Consider the following 20,748-nt stretch of genomic DNA (forward strand, 5'->3'; position numbering starts at 1 on the left):
CAATGATTTAGCATTAGGGATGAGACTGATGGTGTTTTAATGAAGAAAAGAGCATAATAAAAGACTTTAAAAGAAAATGACTTGTTTTGGTAATGAGACGTGATATTATTTTGATGAAGATTAAGAGAGTTGGAGTCCACGTAAGAAAAAAAATATTCCCAGAACATTTAATAGGATGGACCATGATAACAAAAGATGAATGAAAGAAATTATACTACTGTAATAGTTCATACAAATGAATACAAGAGTTTTTCATAGTACAATTCTAACATTATAAGGAACATCACAATTTATTTGAGGCAGAATACAAAGAAAAATATTAAAATGAATGAGGTGAACTCCAAAGGAGAGCCTAAAAAGCAATGAAAAGGTTTAGAATAGTTGATGAACTACATTAGAATAACCTTTGACTTCCTCACTTATAAAAAGTATATGATGAGGGAACTTTGAACTTGAGAAAGGATTTTAAATGATTTCCTTGGAATGAGCCAAGCTGGAAATCTCTCTCGCTGTCCTGCTTCACTGAGGAAGACGAGGTTGGTTGCCACCTCCAAATTTCAAAACAAGCTAGAAGAACTTGGAGGAAATTATTCAAAAACCTCATGTAGAGAGATTTGTTGGGGGATTAGGAGTCTCCTCCATCCATAAAGGAGTGCAGCTTTTATCCCTTTTTAAATAAATTAAGAGACTTCAGGAGAGCATTTAAAATTTAACGCGCCTTCCTGAAGTTTGAAGGAGCATGAAGACTGGAGGATCTAAGGGCAAGAGATTCATGGTCATTTTAGGTCTTGTCCAAAAGACACTCTAGAAAGACAAGTAGGCTTTAGCCAGGAAAATGCAGAAGTGACGTGGATTCTTAGTGATGAAAATGGAAGGACCAGCAGAAGTAGAGATGCATTTAATTCTGTCAGAAGGACTATAGGTGAATGATTCTTCAAATGGATGGGGATGGTTTCTGAAGAGCCTACAAAAGTGAGTCAGCTTTGAGTATCTGTCAAATCCAGAGACAATCAGTCAATCCCTACCTCAGTGTCCACAGAGAGATTTCCTTTACCCCTTACTTCTGCTCATCATTGACCCAGATGCTGATGGCAAGGAATAGGAGAGCTATAGAGGGAAAAGAAAAAGACAGGTTAGTAAGCTTGGAAGGAGGGATGGGAAAAAAAAAAGTAATCTGTTGCTCACTTTGCCACATTTCAAGATTGCTTCTAGATTCAGATTGGAAAAGAAAAAAAGTCTCACTTGACTTTAAATCAAATTTGTACCTTAATTTTTTCCTGGGAATAGATATTTTTATTATTTGAATGAGATAGAGTAACTAGCCACGGGTTTTGTGGGGGCTTCCTGTTTTTACCCAAGGGCAAGGAAAGAATTTGCCCTCTGCAGGTATTTAAAATGGGAGAAAATAGTGTGGAGGTTCCTCAAAAAATTAAAAATAGAACTACCATATGATTCAACAACTTCACTTCTGGGTATTTACCCAGAGAAAATTACAACACTAACTCAAAAAGGTACATGTGCCCCCATGTCCATTGAGGCATTATTTACAACAGCCAAGATATGGGAACAACCTAAGTGATGATGGATGAATGGATAAAGAAATTGTGACACACACACATACACACATACACACACACACACAATGGAATATTATTCAGTCCTAAAAGTATGAAATACTGCCATTTGTGACCACACAGATGGACCTCGAGGACATTATGCTAAGTGAAATAAGTCAGAGAAGAAAAACACTGTATGATATCTCTTATATATGGAAATTAAAAAAAGAATTTTAAAAAAGCTCATACATATAGAGAACAGATTTGTGGTTGCCAGAGGTGGGGTGTGGAGGATAGGAGAATGGGTGGACTATTTTTGTTTTTGTTTTTGATTTTGACTTAGTTTAAATAAATTGATTTTTAAAACAGTGTGGCATATACACATGGAATAAGATTTGTTAGAGCATAAATCATTTTTAAAAATCTTTCATGGTTTCATCAACTAGACATAATTATTGTAATCATGTTAGTATATTTCTCTCAGTTCTTTTCTATGTTGAAATTTTATGTATTTTGTATTATAAATTGTATGGATTATATAATAAAAGCATGCTTACTGTAAACAATTCACACACAGAAATGAATTAAAAAAAACTAACATTTCCTATAATCCCAACCTATAATAATTACAAATAGTTTCCTATAATCCCAACCTAAAGAAGTGAAAAGATGTTATCTATTATACATACATATTTTATATTATAATAATTATATAATTATATATGATATAATATACATCATCTTGATATGTAGTATCTAATATATGTTACATACTATCTGTCATACCTACTGATTTGATATTTTTACCAAATAGTTTATACTCTACATTCTCTTCTGTAATTTGCTTTTCTTTTTACATAACAACTATCTAGACATCTTTCAAAGTCCAAATATGTTTATCTACTTCATTCTAAAAATGACATATATATTCTATTATATAAATGTACCATATTTTATCTAATACCTACTGATGAAGATTTGTTTCTAATTGTTTGAAAAAAAATGGGAGATTAAGAAAATCGCTTGATGACTGTATCCCATATGTTGACTTGTTCAATGTATTGCATTGTTAGGAGTTTACATATTATTACAACGAATGACTGGTCATAAGTTATTGAGATTTTTCCATTCTAAACCTGTACCTTGGTCATGCATCTTTCTTCTTCTTCATGTTGTAAAGTCACAGCTACATCTTCCACTTTGTACACACTGCAGACCTGCCATTTTTTGTTCTGATGAGCTTTTTAATTAGCAATTATGTAGTTTCTGAAATAGGGACTTTCTTTTATAGTTATCCCCCAAACCCAACTCTGTGGCTTCTACTTGAAAGCACACTGATTTTATTGAAATATATGATTGTGCATTTTTGTTCTGACCCTTAAAAATTTCTATTTGCTACTACATCCTATCTTCTTGATCAGTAGTGGAAATATTACTCTCCTTTCAAACACATCCAAGAATCATCTCCTTAAATTATTTTGCCTCTCTGCTGAAAGCCTAATAAACAATATTTATGGGTAAATAAACAAAAATCAAGTAAACTACCTAATAATAATGGCGACCCCAAATAACAGAAGAAATACAAGGAAAAGTTTTACATAATCCTGTCAGTAAGATCAGGAGTATGCATATTGAGTGTTACCTAGTAGTTTGTGACATTAATAATGATTTCTAATAATAATGATTATCCTAGGAAGAAAAACTTCTGATAAGCTCTCTAGAAACCTAATCAGACTAAGTAGGGCAATGGCCTTTTCTTAACAAGCAAGGTACTTAATAAGCTAATGTAACCAACAATAAAAGATCAGAAAGAAATACACCCCCAATTTTAGATTCTTAGTATTTGCAATCGGTTCCTTTCACTGATAGATGGACAGATTTTTTTTCTAAAGCATTCAAATGTTTATTTGCAAAATGTACAATTGATGCAAATCACTGTGAGTCCTCTGGGAATATATTTTAGTTCAAGTGCATTAAGTATCTAGAAGCTGTTCTGTTCTGAATCTGTTATGGAACCAGACCTGGTAAAGATGAAACAAACATGTGGATTACTGAGTATTTCCATGCACTTTTCAGATAAAGGTACAAAACAGATGATATATTATGTGTCTGCCCTTCAAACGAAGACAGACTTTGCTATGAAGGTGGCTCCAATTAAATGGCATACATTTCTTGAAGTGCTTGTTGCATAAGGGAATGGTGACCAGGTAAGTTGTGGCCAGACACTAAAAGGAGCTTGAAAATAAAGTGCCCGCCTGTGGAAGATTTGCTTATTTATTGATTTAATTCCTGAGGTTGTTGATTAAATTCCCCAGCTTTCTTCTTTGAATTCTGAATTAAAACAGATTTATCCTCTCCTTCTTATTCAAAACCAAAACAGACAAAAACCATCAAGATGTCTTTAGTTTGCCCATAATCCATTAGAGTTTTGAAACTGAGGGATGCATTCGGCCACTGTTTAATGATGTGGCACACGCTAACCCTATCATGGACCTACTGAACACATCCCCACTACAGGACAGCACGTAAAATGAGGAAAGCAATAAATAACAGAGAAAGGGCCTGTACAAACATATGAAAAGGGAAAAGAGAAAAGTAACTGAAACAGAAGTTAACTAATGGGGAGTCTTTTCAAAATTTAATTTAATTTTATTCAGTTCGCCTTCCTTGACTGCGGCATTGTATAGTCAGGGAGTTATTTCTACAGAAAGGTGTGGTCTCCTCAGCGAAGCTAATTTGTCCCATTTGTCTCTGTGAATCAATTCTTTTATTTTTGCCAGTCCCTGCAACTTTTGCTGGGATTGGCTCTTTCTACTTTTTAGTTCTTGCACTTTCATTTTTGAAGCACATCTGTGAGGGGTTTTATTTATTAAGTGCCACACAAAAATGAGAGGCCTAGGCAGAGAGACAAGACAGAGCACAGCGACAAGAGTGTTGGCAGCAGAGACTGTGGGGAATGCCCCAGGAGGCAGGCAAGGAGCAAGGCCATAGGTTACTTGTGAAATGAAGATCAGCCAAAGAGGCGGAGAGGCAGGGCAGTACTTTAGTCCCTAGAAAAACTGGCATTTCAATGCAAATATGCCACATGAAATTGGAGTATGAGATAAAGAACTGAACAAGCAAGAACTCATCAATGAACTGGTGCCTGGGCCAAGCAATGAGGTCACACCAAGGCCAGGCCCACTCGTCTGTGAGAATATTAGACAGAGTTTGAAACAGGGCAGGATCCAAAAGCACTATGTGAAATTCAGAAGACTTTACTAACCAAAACAGGGCAGCAGTTGGGGCACAGAGTAAGTAGAATGTTTTTTCTTCTTCTCTTCCCTCCCCTCCCCTCCTCTCTACTTTCTTTCTTTCTTTCTTTCCTTCCTTCCTTCCTTCCTTCCTTCCTTCCTTCCTCCCTCCCTCCCTCCCTCCCTCCCTCTCTCTTTCTCTTCTCTTCTCTTCTCTTCTCTTCTCTTCTCTTCTCTTCTCTTCTCCTTTTATTTCTTCTTTCTTTTCTTTTCTTTTCTTTTCTTTTCTTTTCTTTTCTTTTCTTTTCTTTTCTTTTTTCTTTCCCTTTCATCCAGTGTCACCTGCGACTATTTTGCCTCTCAGGGGACATTTGGCAATATCTGGAGATATTTTTGGTTATCACATAGGGGAGGATGCTACTGGCATTTGTGTGGGAGGGGCCAGGGATGCTCTTAAACATCTCACAATGCATGGGAGAGGCCCACACAACAAAGAATTATCTGGTCCAAAATGTGAATACTGGTGAAACTAAAAATCCTAGCATTCTGCCTAATCTTAACTAATTCTTAAAATGCACTTCATTGCTTTCATTCAATTATGTGCACGTCTTTCTCTTTCCTCTGCTATTCATCCCCTTTTCAAACCTAACAGAAGAAGAGAAAATTATGAATGCATGGAGAAAATAAAGTTAAGGAGCATAGAAAATATTCAAAAAAATAAAAGACTGATTTCATTTTCTCTTCATTTGGCTTTATCCAAAGATCTAATTCAGTTGAAAAGAGAGATGGTACAAAGATGTTCAACTCGGGGCGCCTGGGTGGCTCAGTCGGTTAAGCGTCCGACTTCAGCCAGGTCACGATCTCGCGGTCCGTGAGTTCGAGCCCCGCGTCAGGCTCTGGGCTGATGGCTCAGAGCCTGGAGCCTGCTTCCGATTCTGTGTCTCCCTCTCTCTCTGCCCCTCCCCCGTTCATGCTCTGTCTCTCTCTGTCCCAAAAATAAATAAACGTTGGAAAAAAAAAAAAATTAAAAAAAAAAAAGTTAAAAAAAATAAAAAAAAAAAAAAGATGTTCAACTCAAAACAACGACAACAAAAGCAACAACAAATACAGAAAAAGAAGCTGGAAGTAAGTTTACAACAATACCACATCAAAAAATTTTCTTCAAACAAGAATCTGAAAAAATTACCAACTTTATAGATTTTAAATTTTGGAGAATCAGTAAGATTATGACCTTGAAGATATAACTGGCTTCAAATCCTACGCCTACCAATTAATTATCATTAGCTCTTTCTATAAATCTACATTACCTTGGTTATTGAAAGAGATTGAAAATAGCCCTCTCAGGGTTTGGGGGATGATTTGCATGCGAATGTCCTCACAAATCCTACACCTGACCCAGAGTGGGCCCTAGAACTGCAAAAACTTTCAGCACAAAATGACTCCATTTAAACTTTTGAACCAAGATGACCAAACTTCTAGCATGGCTTGTAGAAGTATAAGGCCATGTTCCTAAAATGACCCCAGACCCCCTCACAATGCCTGTCTGAGAAAACTCAACACTACCAGGTAAATTTGCTGTTTGTTTCAGCTCAAACCTGGTAATAAGTAGATAGGCCCTGAACCCCCTCTCAGATAACTTATTTCAGAAAACCTTGCACCAATAAATCCCTTCTCTGCTGCTTTCAAATGTAAATCTACTACTACCCAGCACTGTCTTCCCAAGGACCTAGAGTCACTCTCTTTGAAATGTAAACATTCAGGAGACAGGTCTGGTGGGAGAGTAAGGGCCTAACCTCATTGGGCACCTTATTCTAACTTACACAACTACCTTCATCACAAAGAAGTCAGTCTCTCCTTTGGATAAGCACCAATTAGCAAACCCAGAGGACTGACTCAACATGGACCCAATCGACCTCAGTGCTCTGGTGCCTTTCCTTTAGTACACCTAGATTTAAAAAGTCTTGTGCCCTTTGTTTTGGCAAAGCTGAGCTCAGTTAATTCTGGACTCTTCTCAGCTGCAGTCATTATCACTGAATAAAATCTGCCTTTACCACCTTCTACTAATGTCCAGCTTTGTTTCTCTTGGACAACCCTTGCAAACAACAACAGCAACAATAATACAATAATAGTAGCTGTCCAACTGTGGTGATTTCCTAAAACTCTCATTGGCAGAATAATGAAAAGGATCATGAGATATCCAGGAATGGGAATTTTTCTTACAGAATATTGTTATGACTGTTCCTCTTAGAAAAAACAGACAGAAAAGTCACACTAGTTAGGCGAAGGCTAGATAGTGTGTACATTTGTTTTCCAATTTATCGTCCATCAGAGATAACCCTGTACGGGCAACCATGATCTGATCAGAAAAACATTTTGTGAAAATTAAGTTGAATGACAAAATCCAATTTTTAAAATGATACATACTGATATGATGGCATATATGGACTTTTTCTTGAAACGACAAAATCATAGAAATAGAGAACACATTAGTTGCTGCCTAAAATTAAGGAGGAGGTGGTAGGCTATAAGGAAATAGGTATGTCTTTAAAAGAGCACCATAAGAGATCTTACTTTTGATGGAAATGTTCTGTATTGACTCTATTCGTGTCAATATTTTGCCATGATATCATATTACAGGTTTGTAGGATGTTACCATGGGGGCAAACAAGGTAAAGAGTACAATTGAATGACTCTGTAGTATTTCTTACAACTGCATCTGAATCTACAATTATGTCCAAATAAAAATCAACATTTACAGTAAAATAAAGATATTCAGATGAAAAAACACATTTTATGTTCAAATATTAAACACCATTTTTTCCTAATTAAAAAGAATCAATTGAATTTATGATGATTTAGATAACTTACGTCCACAAGTAGATCTTAGGAGCAAATTAGTCAATGATTAATAGCCCTCTGATTTGGTAGAAATCTTTAGGGATCAGCTAGATACAAACAGAAGCAGGGGACAAATAACAAACAGGGTTGAAACATCAGTCAGAGGTGGATTTTCCCATTGATAATTTGAAACTGATTTAACTCAGTAATTTTTCCACATGACAACAAGGAAGGTAACCAAACATAGGCGACCTGTGTAAACAAGTCACAACGTAAAGAGGCCGTGAATATCACTCAATTTCAGTTGCATCTGTTCCGAAGAAGAAAATGAATGAATCTTGAGAGTGTCCTACTTAGAAGTGGCGATGGAAGAAGAAATCACATGCAATCTCTACCTCCACCTCTGCCCTTTTATTCCACAACATCTGAAATTATACACTTGATTTTAGAAAGAATTTAATATAAGGGTTGATCGCTTTTAGAAAGAATTTGGTATAAGGGTTGATCACTTTAAGGTAAGCAATAAGGTTATACCAGGATGGGCTTAAGAGTCTAGTCCAGAATCCACTTTGAAAATTATTTTTGTTCAATACACCACCACAGTCACTTACCATACCCCAAACTTTCTGACATCTAGGCACTTAGGAGGGGCAGCCTGGAGGCGGAGGAAGGTTCACAGAACAATCCACGAGTCATAGTGGTTCTAACTCACTAGTAGTTTGTTTTGAGACTTCAAATCTTTATCAACAGACTAAGAAACTCAAACTCTTTGTTCTTGAGTGTCCTTCCAACTGGAACATCTCTATTTTTCAAAGTGTAGGAATTTGAAGATTAGTGTTGGGGCCACTAGAATGGGAATGGAGGCTTAAGCATAAAATTACAACAATACACTTGATACAGACTTTTCTGAGGGATAGACCATCTCAATTTTCATCTTCATATTCTATGATTTTCATTATAGGACTGCTTTCCAGAAAGGGAATGAGGCAAAGAACAATTATAAATTGTGTAAAATTAAGGCTCCTACTTAAATAGAGTAAATAAAATCTCATGCCAAAGATGAGAGTTTATAAAGATCAAGGGATGACATATGGTCATCTATATTTCTTCAGCTGTGCTAGCTTTTAAAACAACCCAATAAAATGGATTTTTTTCCAGTAAACTGGATTTTGTATAATTCTCTGAGTAAATTAATGTGTACCTAATGGTTACTTTTTAAAAATTATTCTTACATGTGCTGCCTCATTGGATCCTCAACCCTGTGACAATGGCTAGAATTATGTGTGTGAGCAGACGATTATTAACACTCTCCATTACAGACTATGGATTGTTCAACTCTGACTAATGCTCTGAAGGGGCTTAATAAGGAACAAACCAAGAATTAAAAAGATTATATAGGATAGAAATCAGTGGTACTTTGAATGATGTTGGGTGAAACCTGTTCAGAGTGAACTAACACAGGAATGACACATGCAACAATTGAAGCAGCTGGTGTAGCAAGCCATTCAGGGAGCTCTTCTCTACAGGAGGGCAAAATAATAGCAAAGAGCAGGTAGAAGACATGGAAACTAAGTAAGGGAGTATGACTGCATCTTTGAATGCTGATGGAAATAATAAAGGAGAGGGGAATTTGGTAATACAGAAGGTAGAAGAAATAGCAGGAAAACTCCTGGGAAAAGTACATTTTAGCAAAATTATAAATTCTGAGTTCTCACTGCATATGTAGACATGGCATCTGTGCTGAGAAAAGGAGTTCAAGATCCAATAGAGTATGGGCAAAAGCAGAGAAAGAGGAGAAGATTCTAGGGCCTTTCAGAGCTAGTAGGAGCTGAGCAATCAGATTTATTAAAGAAAATGTTCTCTCACCAAGCTTGGTCTCCTTTTACTTATTTTTATTTTTTATTGTATGTTATTATTTTTTTAATTTTTATTTAAATTCTAGTTAGTTAACATATGGTGCAGTCTTGGTCCCATGAGGAGAATTCAGTGATTCATCACTTACATACAACACCCAGAAACTCAGTCTCCTTTTAGAGTGCTGCTTCCCCATATAATGAAATCCTTCAGCCCCGTTAAAATGTGTCGGGAAGCTGGTATAGTGATATAGTGGGATCCATTTAGTGGGAGGAGGAAAGGGGAGGTTCTACTAGCCCAGCATTTTGACAGTGATATACCCTCCCTAGATCTGCCTTTCCCTGCTCAGTTTTGACTAAGCATGCTTAGACTCAAAGAGTCTCCTACTCTTTGAGGGGAGAGTAGGTGTGCATGAAGAGGTGGGGGAAGACAGCTCCAAATCTTCACCAGTGTTAGGGAGCAGAACATAGACATTTGGTGAAGTACTGTGCAGTCTGAATTTCTTGTCCAGAACACAGCTTGTCATCTGTTAGCAACATCCTCAAAGCCATTTAAGATTGAAAAGCTGCAGACATTATCAGGGTCTACACCATCATTATTTATGAGGGCTTTCAAAGGACCTGATACTGGTAGACAATGCTGGAAATGGGCCTGTGGACAATGATGTTTCTTAAAATGAGGAATATGCTGCCCAACTCATTTCCCAGTATTCAAAGTATTATTCCTTCAGTTTATAACTTTAACCTGTAGGTCAGCTGGTACATATTCAACTCTTGGTAATCTCTGTCTAATTAGTTAGGAATTACTTCCATAGTCTATGAAAATCCAAATCTCTTCCCAAATATTCTTTGTTTCCTTTCCAAGACTTATGATTTTATGGTCAAGGATAAGCAACAACTTATGCTACATTTGTTGTCTCTCATTCCCCTGTAGTGAAGGTATCACCCCCTCATCATTTTATACAAAAGTACACATAACCTCAAAACTCCAGTGGTTTTAGGGACATTAGTGTGTCTTTGAGGGAGAGGAGGTCAGGGTAAGCCATGTGTGATTGACCCTCCTTGTGCTCACTGGAATCTTCTCCTCATTTCCTTCCTTCCTTCCTACTTTCTCTATATTCTCTTAATACCCTCCTTCCCTGAGTGTTCCACATCCTGCACGTTTTTCTCCTTTGTGCAGAGTAACTGCTCTCCACTCGGAAATCTTAGCTTAAGTTGCCTTACCTCAAACAAGCTTATTAAGCTCTTTTCTCAATAAAGAAGACATTTTCATTCTCACCTCCAAGACCACAGAACTTTCTATCTTGTTCAATTATTACCAAGATACTATTCTCAGTTTCTTCAGTTGCTGTGGCTCCTATAAGTGGATGTGCAGCTTTTTTCAGTCAAATGTAATGCAAAGATTCAGGAAAAAGAAAGGATCATATGTCTCTGTCTTTCTTCGCTGAAGTGTCATGCTTTATACAGTCTCTCCACAGGGAGAGAAGACAGTGGCCATTCAAGTCTCAGACTGGAAATTCCAAGTGAGGAGTCTGATTGACCAGCCCAGCTCAGAGGTGCATGCTGGGTGTCACTGTGAGCAGTCTAGGGGACGGGATACAATGGCTGGTCCTGGCTCATTTACCCACCCCCACTATATAGCCATGGGGCGTTGGGCTCCATGATTGACTGCTTCCCTAGAACACAAGAAATGGGGAAAGATCAAGTGGAAAAAAGAAATGTCATTGTTAGAAAAAATTAATAAAGAATGGTTACTAGTTTCTCTTGCTACCCAAGAGTAGAACATATCTCTGCAAACTTTTGTAAGCAGAAATAATGTAAAGCAAAGAAGAAATTGCCATTAATTTACACAGAAAGAATTTTGAGCATTCCCAGACCCCCAAAATAACCTCTTTTAGGTTTTTCTGATACCTTAGCAACATCTTGCTAACAGATCTCCAAATACATGGAGATAAAGCACAGATGCTCACAGACACAGCTCAAAGCTCTGGCAGCTTGATGCTGAGATGCTGATGTAGTTTCTGGGAAGGAGCTTGGTGGTACCACTCTCACTGTTGGAGGTATGTGCTGCCTCTATCACGGCTCACTGCAGAACAAAGGTTGAATACAGCTTTTACTTCTTGCCTTTATCCACAAAATAGAAAATCCTCTTTTTTTTAATGTTTGTTTGCTTTTGAGGGAGAGAGAGGGCAGGAGCAGGGGAGGGGCAGAGAGATGCGGACAGAGGATCTGAAGCAGACTCTATGATGACAGCAGAGAGCCTGACATGGGGCTCGAGCTTAGGAACCTTGAGATCATGACCTGAGCCAAAGTCAGACGCTTAACCGACTGAGCTACCCAGGCGCCCCTGAAAAACTCTCTGGATTTTCTTTGGGTTAGTGAAAACAAGTCATGATGTAGGTCTTTCATAAAAGCGAAGTGGCCTAACACCAACTTCCAAAATATGGAAGATGCCTATAGATAAAAAGTATAGTTACCAGAATTACTACAGTAAAAGAAATGTGACTTCATTTACAAAACTTACAAGAGTCTAGAATTTGCTAAAGTACTAAAAACATGTTATATATGTAAACATAAGTAAAAATGTACATATATGTGCATATTACCTTCTATATGTTATAAATGTATATGTATAATATATATTACTATATATAATACACATCCATATAATCTACAATATATAATATGTATACATATGTTTTTACTTTCTAATATACAAATATATATTTCTCTATTTAAACATCTGAACATTCTAAAGACCCTAAGACATTTCCAAGGAGAGTACAAAAAACCTTGAACAGATATTTGCCATTGCTAACTATTCTGCAGTCCTCTGAAACAAGTTACCAGCTCAGATTTCTTTGTCTTTAAGCACTTCTAGAAAATCCCATTAAAGAGCATTTTTCCCTCTTAAAGCCCTTTGGCTGAGAATAAATTGTAATAGAGAAGTGACCTGTGTGTGCATGTCATACTTATGATGGTATGTGTAAAAGCCAGAGGAGGAAGGGCCACGTCCTCTGTGTTCAAACCTTTACCTTCATTATTCTCAATATTGTCTTTAGCAAAGAATAGCCCTTGCTGGAGTCATACCCCTGCCTTCAGCCATGGGCAAGCAGAGATTTTGAGACGAACAGCTGAGATAATACATGGTAGTTCTTTACCTGGGTTGGTTTATGTAAGACTGAATAGTGATGGCAGTTGCTCTATTAAGTACTTTTGGGTGAAGCCAAGGTCATAAAAGGCATACGTGCTACTGCACAAATCCCAGCATGCTCTTTTTTCTGCCTAATTACCCCAGGTGTGTGTGTGTCTGTGTGTGTGTGTTGCTTTGTCTGCTTTAAATGAACTGCAAGATTCTTTTAGAAGGGAAGCAAAGAGGAGAAGAAATTATAAAAGGGATGGATGTAGCTTAAAAGTGGAAAGTTGAAGTGAAGGTTGAATTGCCTTTCATTTTATTCAATTATTTATTATTGATTTAATCATTGTTTTATTACATTTATTGTACTATTGAGTGAAGTTTTGCTCAGTAGCAGGTAATGTACACAGTGAGGGAAAATATTGCTAAATAGATAACCTTGATTGTTCCTTTATTGCCTTGTGGTTTGGCACATGGGCCCAAGTTAGGTCTTCTATGTCACCAGCTGGTGAAGGTGCTTTGCCATCCTCTCTGGGCCACTCTGTAGTTCTAGCTACCACAAGTGATACTGACATTGGGTACCCCAGAACCTAAAAGTGTTTCTATCTACTAGGTATATCATCTGATAAGTACATTTATGTGAATAACAAGAAAGCTTTACAGTTAGTACATATGGCCCTTAGAGACACAGGATAGTGTATTTGATAGACATACTCTTGAAATGGCTTTTATTGGGCTTGAATTCTGGGGTTTATTCTCTGCTTCCTAAGCAGAGGGATAAATTGGTTAAAAAGAAATAAAATCAAGTCCTATGATCTTAGTTTTTTTAAAGGAAATAAAAAATCCATTTTCCTTTAAAATAAAAAAGGGGCATCTGTCTTTGATTTTTCGATGCTAACTTAGCACTAATACCCACATCATACTCAAAGTGACCCTGGCAGATGTTTGATAATGAATCTGCTTAGAAATTCATCCATGAAAGTAAAGTATGCAGGGAGAATCCAAGACTCTAGCATGTAGGGGCTAGCTGCAGATCAGCCCAAAGCCTGATTGCACACTTGAAGTTTCTGTGGGCTAGTTACCAAAAATATGAGTAATAGAGAGCCAGGCACTTCTCTGGTACCAACCAGTCTCTTCTCAGTCTTTCCACGGGGACCAATATAAATGGTGCCCCTTACTGAGTGTTTGATGCAATTTAAAATGATATTAAATCTAAGGAAACCATGCCTAAGTAACTTTCTTTTCATAAGTTAGTCTGAAAATCTTTTACATTCTGCTAAACTTGATATAAAATGAATGGCAATTAAAAAAATATATCAGCCTTGGAGAGATAGGGAAATGATCAGGCTAGTCATTTGCAGTCACACATGGATATAAGCAACTATATAAAATAATAATAGTAATAATATAATGAGCCTGTGGAAAACATTTCTGTAGAGTTTTTCAACTTTGAGGAAATTTTGCGTATTTTTTTTTCAAACTCAACTTTTGTGCTTCATTACAGTGGAGAGTATTGGGAAGTTATTGTTCCCCCAATGTTGAGATGAAAAATAATGAGCCCCAGATATATTAACAGAATTTCCTAATGTTGTGTATCTATTGAACCTATGACTCTAGTCCTCTTTGCACCTTACACCCTACTGTACCAAAGTCAGAAAACAAAGAGCAAATATTTAGGATGCAGGCAAGGCTGAGTCCATCGTGAATGGCCAGGGATTGCTATGAATTGCCCACTCATTCTCCCCTGGTGTAACACACAGGGAGCAGTGCAGCGACAGGAATGAGAGCTCCCAAGTCAGACCCACTGGGCTTCGTCCCCAGCTTAATCACCATCACCTTTAGTTAATTATTTTCCTTCTCCAAGTCTTCATTTCCTCAAATGTAAGATGGGAAATGCAATCGCATTTCCCCCCAAAGCTTTTTGCAAAGATTTGCTAATTGAGGCAAATAAAGCATTTGGCTCAGTGCCTGGCAGGCGGAAAGCTCTCCACAGGTGTTAGGGGTTGCCATTGTCATAGACACATATATTGCATTCTTGTAAGTGAAAGAGATCTTTCCACATCCACACATTGTCTCAGGGATTTGCTTGGATGGGAAGGATGCTTTCTTAGAAATTAGAACCACAGCATGACTTAAAAAAAAAAGAATGAAAAGAAAGAAAGAAGAAAGAGAAAGAAAGAAAGAAAGAAAGAAAGAAAGAAAGAAAGAAAGAAAGAAAGAAAGAAAAAGAGGGGACTGTTTGAAACCCAGGATAGATGAGCTCATTGTTTGCCTAGTACTTTAGTGAGTCTTAAAATACCCACATGCAGTTCTGGACCATGACAGAAGTAAGCTAAAATACACTTAATAATAAAGTAACAAGGATTTTAATTATTTATTTTTTTAATGTTTATTTTTGAGAGAGAGAGAGAGAGAGCAGGGGTGGGGCAAAGAGAGAGGGAGATGGAATCCCAAGCATGTTCCATGCTGTCAGCACAGAGCCTGATGCTAGGCTCGAACCAGGTACCGTAAGATCATGACCTGAGCCGAAATCAAGAGTGGGATGCTTAACCAAGTGAACCATCCAGGTGCCCCAGATTTAATTCTTTCTTAGAAATGGAAGTGAAGACAGTGATGGTAATGGAGGAAGGCAGTAGGAGAAGAAGAAGAAAGAAAGATCCAATTAGACAATTGGAGAGAATTTCCAGTAACTTATCGGCAAGTAGAAGGTTAGAGGAAAAGATGGTACAAGTTTGTCATATTAGAAAAAATTGAGGTATTTTAGGACAGTGATTTTTGAGACTGTTACCTTGTTTGGACTGTTTACAAGTCTCAGTAAATGTCTTTTTCATTAATGAACCGTACGCTGATGTGTGTTGTGCAAAAGCAGGGAATAGAGGCGGCAAGTGGGGAAAGCAGTGGTGTAGGGAGAAAGGAAGGCAGAAGCCACTGGAAGCTTCCCAACAATTAAGGGCAGAAAGTCATAGGGCCACTTGCTGCAACATGCAAGCCCACCTGAGCAGGCTTCTGAATGTCCAGGGTGAACAGAATGCAGATATTACAGGAAACAATGACCTCAGAAGGCCAGAGGAGGTGGAGACATCTGAATTGCATACATTTAAGGCACACACACCCAGTAAAGCATGCATATTACATACAGATATTGTCATACAATTCTCACACAGATTCATGTGTTATGTCTATTGTTTTCTATTTAGTTTGCTCAATTCATAAATCTTTTATTACACCAGTTAAAGAAAGCAGAAACATGAGGAGGCAGAAAAATGTATTTTTCTCAAAGTTGTTTTTTCCCTTTGGATTTAAAAGAACACAAAGGCTAGAGTTTCACGTTGATTTCTAGACTTTATAATACTCTCCTTTGCTACGGTATCAACCCTTCCCTACAGGTGTGTGTTGTGATATTTACAGAGCACTGTGGATGAACAGTCAGGAGATAACCGGGAAGTTAGCTTCTCCCCTTCCTCTCCTTTCTCCTGGGGAGCCCAACGGTGAGCAATCATTTGTTCCTACAGTCAACCAGGTTTCCACCCACATTGCTAGCTGAGCTATCACAGTAGCTGCTAATGTGCCCGTTTTCTAGAGATCTATGGTTCTTCCTAGGCTAATAGTTAAAGGCCCCACAGAATCTGCTGCAAAATGCTAATCTTGCTCATGTTAAATAAAGCATCACAATCTGATGGCTTTCTACAGGTCAAAGCTATAGTTTTCATCAGGCCAACCTAATCTGTAGGATAGTATCACCAAAATGCCTAGATTGTTTTGATCTAAGAACCATGAAATGGTGCACACTATTGATATTATTATTATTACATCATAACATACTTCACTGATTGCTAACACTAATGAAGTGTTAACACAGTCTGCATCAGACAATTTGCCCAGAACATGGTAGGAATTAGTCTCACTATGGTCCTGTGAGGTATGAACTAATATTTGCCCCATTTTAGGGATGAGGAAACTAAGGCTAGCAGGTATATTTTCTTAAGGCTGCCTCGTGGGGCTGTGGCAGAATCCAGTTCAGAACCTGTGCTCTTTATCACTTCTCTGAACTGCGGAGCCAAGCTGAGCACTAATGTCACCTGTCAGTTGAATTCTACTCTGTGCTTTGCCAAGTTGCCTCTGGAGAGAAAGTGCCATCTTCATTCCTAGGACCCAGATGCAGTACCTTGCACCTCCATTCTTGCCTAAGATCAGACAAGAGGGAGGAGGTGGGAGCTGAAAAGCCCCACATGCAATTTCATCCATCTGATACGCCAGACCAGCCTGTATTGCACGTCACTCCACATCAGGCAGAAAGCGAGGCCGAATTAAATCCGTCTGTCAAGACAGCCAGATTTGCAGCAAGTAGAGATGCTCTTTACTCTTTATGTGAAAGCTCTGATTGAAAAGACAAAAAGAATTTAATCACTCACTCTACACTGCTGCTCTGGTAGCTCCGAAGTTTTTTGACTGGCCTTCTCCTCTTGCCTGACCCCTTTCTTTTGAATGCCAACGGACATGGCTTTGTTTGGGATAAGCCCTCCCAGCTAAGCTTCAATAATTGGATTACTCACACGCTGTGTGAGTAGCTCTTATAAGTCAGCAGTTTATGGAGCTGAGCAAACAGACAGGTGCTGGACCAGAAAGGGCACACTTTTCCTGGGTTGGCTCGGGGTCCTCGTGATGTTTTAAAGTTTGATGGTCTGAAGCAGAAATGCCAGTGCAACCTGCAGGTGATAAAAAAAAAGGACAGTTCAGGGGTGCCAGTCACTCGGGCAGAGGGACATAGCACTAGAGAGTAAACACGCACTTGGAGGAATGGTGGGTTTTTGCCTGAGTCTCTCTGAATACCCAGTGAGATTGAGGTCAGGAGATTATGGAAATACATTACCCAGAGGCAAAGCAGTCTTCTTAGCAAGACTGACTCAAATAAGAGCCCTGGTTTTGGCGACCTTGGTAAAATTCGAGGGTGTAAATATCGATTTGCCACAAGTCATTAACCAGCCGCGTTGCTCAACTAGAACAAGTAGGGGCCATTCATCCACCCGAGACTTTTCTGTCTGGGACAAAGTGGGAACCCCTGAAAAGTGGTTGACCTTTATGAACCCAAAGGTGAAGCAACTCACTCCATTACTGCACGTGGAATCTCATAAAATTCTTAAAAGGTTCCTGCTCCCATGTCTAGATCTCACTGCAGCTATTGAAATAGAAGCTGAGACAGACTGGGTTGATTCCTCTCAGGTGGATTCAGGACATCTCTTAAGGAAATTTCACCTTGTATTGCATTGTAATTATAGATTGCTTTTTCCCCTGCCATGACTGAGTTCTTCTTACACATGGCCGCATCTTTTATCCATATTTCCCCAGTGTCTGGTACTGTTTCATAGTCTAAGTACTCAGTAAATACTGTGTATTAAATGATGTGAAAATGACAATCATTTGGGGGGCATCTTTTTCAAAAGGGGTCTACATATGCAGTCTCCTTGTAGCATCTCTTCAAAATAGCTGTTTTCTGCATTTTACAAAACAAGGACATTTACTCTAACACATTAAGTGGCTTGTGGAAAGCTATGTAGCTCATAAGAGGTGTAAGAAATAAGTCAGTCTGAGGTCATAACACAAGTTTTTTCCAGAAGAAAGTTAGAATGATGACTAGGAAAAAAAGGAAAAAGGGTCCCCAAACCCTCAATTGCTAGAAACCCCTGCTGTGGCCTTCAGGAAAACATTTAACCTTTACTGCCTCCACTGAGGCATTTCTGTAAAATGTGAGAATTACATTATCACCTAAAGGTGCCCGTTAAATTAGATAATCTCCTGAGGCCATTTCAGCTATAGAAAAGCAAATGTTTAACCACTGTTATTCTTGGATTAACATGAACTCATCATTTAAGACAATATTGAAATGTCTTTCCTTTTCCAAGTTAGAGAATGACACTGTGTTGTAAACATGCTTTAAACTGCTCCGTTTGTTCTCTTGTCTAAATATTTTAAACACATTTAACTGAAACTTAGAATACTTTAAGATAGGACCAAGTGACTCAAGAGATCTGAAGCAGGTTGGCGAAAGCTCCTCTGGGAAGCCTGCCTTCTTGAATACATTCCTCATGTTGGCAATTAAATATCAGTGAAGGCAGAGGGTTGACAATGAGTAAATTGCGATGAGGTAGAAACAGGTGGTCAGATTCCCATTTTCCTTGCACAGAATCATGGGATTTTAAGTCAGGATGAAATAAAAATAGAGAAACTTGAGGGAAAGGAGCTTATTTTTTTTTTCTTTTAGTTTAGGAGACGGCAGATCTTAGGCTAGAGTATCCTGATCACTCAAGGCAGGGGTCAGGGAAGAAGTGAGGCTTAGAGCTAGGGGGAAATTACCTTCAGGACCAAGAGCAGGTCAGCTGAAGAAAAGTGATGACATGTATGTAGCCCAGTACTCATTAGAAGGCTGAAGTCTCGTCGTTGGCTAAACCGTTGGGGTCTACCTAATGGTTCCATTCTTCACTCCTCTTTTATTTGCCTTTGAAACCCTTGCGATCTCTCTTCCACCCCTGTCGTTCTAATGAAAGTCCTATCTTCAAGATTACTCTACTAATTGTAGTTGAAAACTGCAAAATAGCCTGTAGGGCAAAGCATTTCTTCTGTTCCATGTTCCGTAGTAAACATATAAATATTTGTTAAATAAATGAATTTTAAAAAGTGGTGGAAGTAGATATGGAAAGATGTAACAAATACCAAATCGCTACAGAATGAGTTTACTTTCCAAGATACACATTTTTGAAGCAGAAGTCACTTGGAGGATTCTAGGGCTACACAAAGTTGAGGGCTTAAGCCAGCATTTCCTGAAGAGCTTAAAATCAAGTGATATTTACAAAGGCTGTTGACCCACTCTCTTTTCTTTCTTTGCTTGTTCTGAAGCAGATGAAGATACGTCTTTTGCATGCATGATTACAAGTGCAGGAGAGAGACAGGAGGAGAAAAACTAAGTCTTGTGCAGGACTAAATCCATGTGTGTGGAGGAGATGTGGTGTCCTAAGTTCTTCACCATGCTAGGCTGTGTTACACAAAGAGCTGTATGGGTTCAGAAGTTCAGGAGCCCTCCTTTGTCTTGTTATCCACACTCTCTGAAGCACTAAGCATGTCAGTGGATATCAAATAGATATTTGGTGATTGACAAAAAGAATTAGTGAGTGCAGGAATGCAACTGGAAGTCTTCTAGGACAAACAACACATGCACACCCCTCTACCCACACATACAACTTGGAGTGAGGATATCTCTTCATTATGGCTTGAATGTCAAGAGAGACGACTAATGCAAAATAAATGAAAAGTGAGATACCATATTTAGGCCACGATGAGATAGTCTACATTTCCAAGGAAGGCCCTGGAACATTTCATCAGAGAAATGTGACCTCAGGCTTAAAAGTAAATGCCAAAGTAAGCCAGACTATGCCATCGATTTTACTGGCCTCCTCTGTCCTTCTCCCAGAGGAGTAAAATATACAGACTTATGTTTTCTCAGTTTTCACTTTAGGGAGAAGAACTCTGCAAAGGCACATCATCTCTTTTCTTTCTCCTTCCACCTGCCTGTACTTTGCACTTTTGTAAATCATTTTTATCAAAGTGTGATAGATTCTAGTTTGGCTATCATACCATCATCAATGAAAAGGTGCTAGATAAGTCATCTAAAGGACTGTCCCCAAGCCCTGCCATCCTTCCTTCCACCTTTCACATATGGGAATGACTACAGAGGGATTTATGTGGAGATGCCTTTGGGCTTCCCAATCAGCACTCAAGTGTGCATTCACAACATAGGATTTGTCCAGTATTATCAAAACTCATCAACCCTGACAGAATATGGCTTATTCTTATGGCTGAAGTTTATTTTAATTCTGAGAATATAAATAGGAAATAAACAGGAAAAGAGCCAAGATTTTCTTTCTTTTTTTCTTTTTTATTAGAGGCTTACAGCTCTGATACTAATCAGTGTTTGATAAATGGGGCAGTGGAAAAATAATCAAATAATGAATGTAAAATCCACCATTAACACACAACCATATGAAATTATTCACTTTATTGTCCAAAGTAAACCCTGGGCTTGTGAGTAACAGTGATTGTTGACAGTAATAGGAAACAATTAGGAAAGGCTTTTTATCCCT

General features: G+C 38.3%; 1 long non-coding RNA gene across 1 annotated transcript in view; it reads right to left on the minus strand.

Moving 5' to 3' along the window:
* LOC147579792 (uncharacterized) overlaps window positions 1-1,248 on the minus strand; it is a 182,941-nt gene extending 181,693 nt beyond the window's left edge. The window contains exon 1 of the long non-coding RNA XR_015251814.1: window positions 1,026-1,248. This is a non-coding gene — a long non-coding RNA (uncharacterized LOC147579792). The remainder of the gene's footprint in view (window positions 1-1,025) is intronic.
* Between the last annotated feature and the right edge of the window lie 19,500 nt (window positions 1,249-20,748).

This window comes from Puma concolor, chromosome B3 (genome assembly GCF_028749965.1).
Source record: "Puma concolor isolate L17-30 chromosome B3, mPumCon1.1.hap2, whole genome shotgun sequence".
Lineage (NCBI taxonomy): Eukaryota > Metazoa > Chordata > Mammalia > Carnivora > Felidae > Puma > Puma concolor.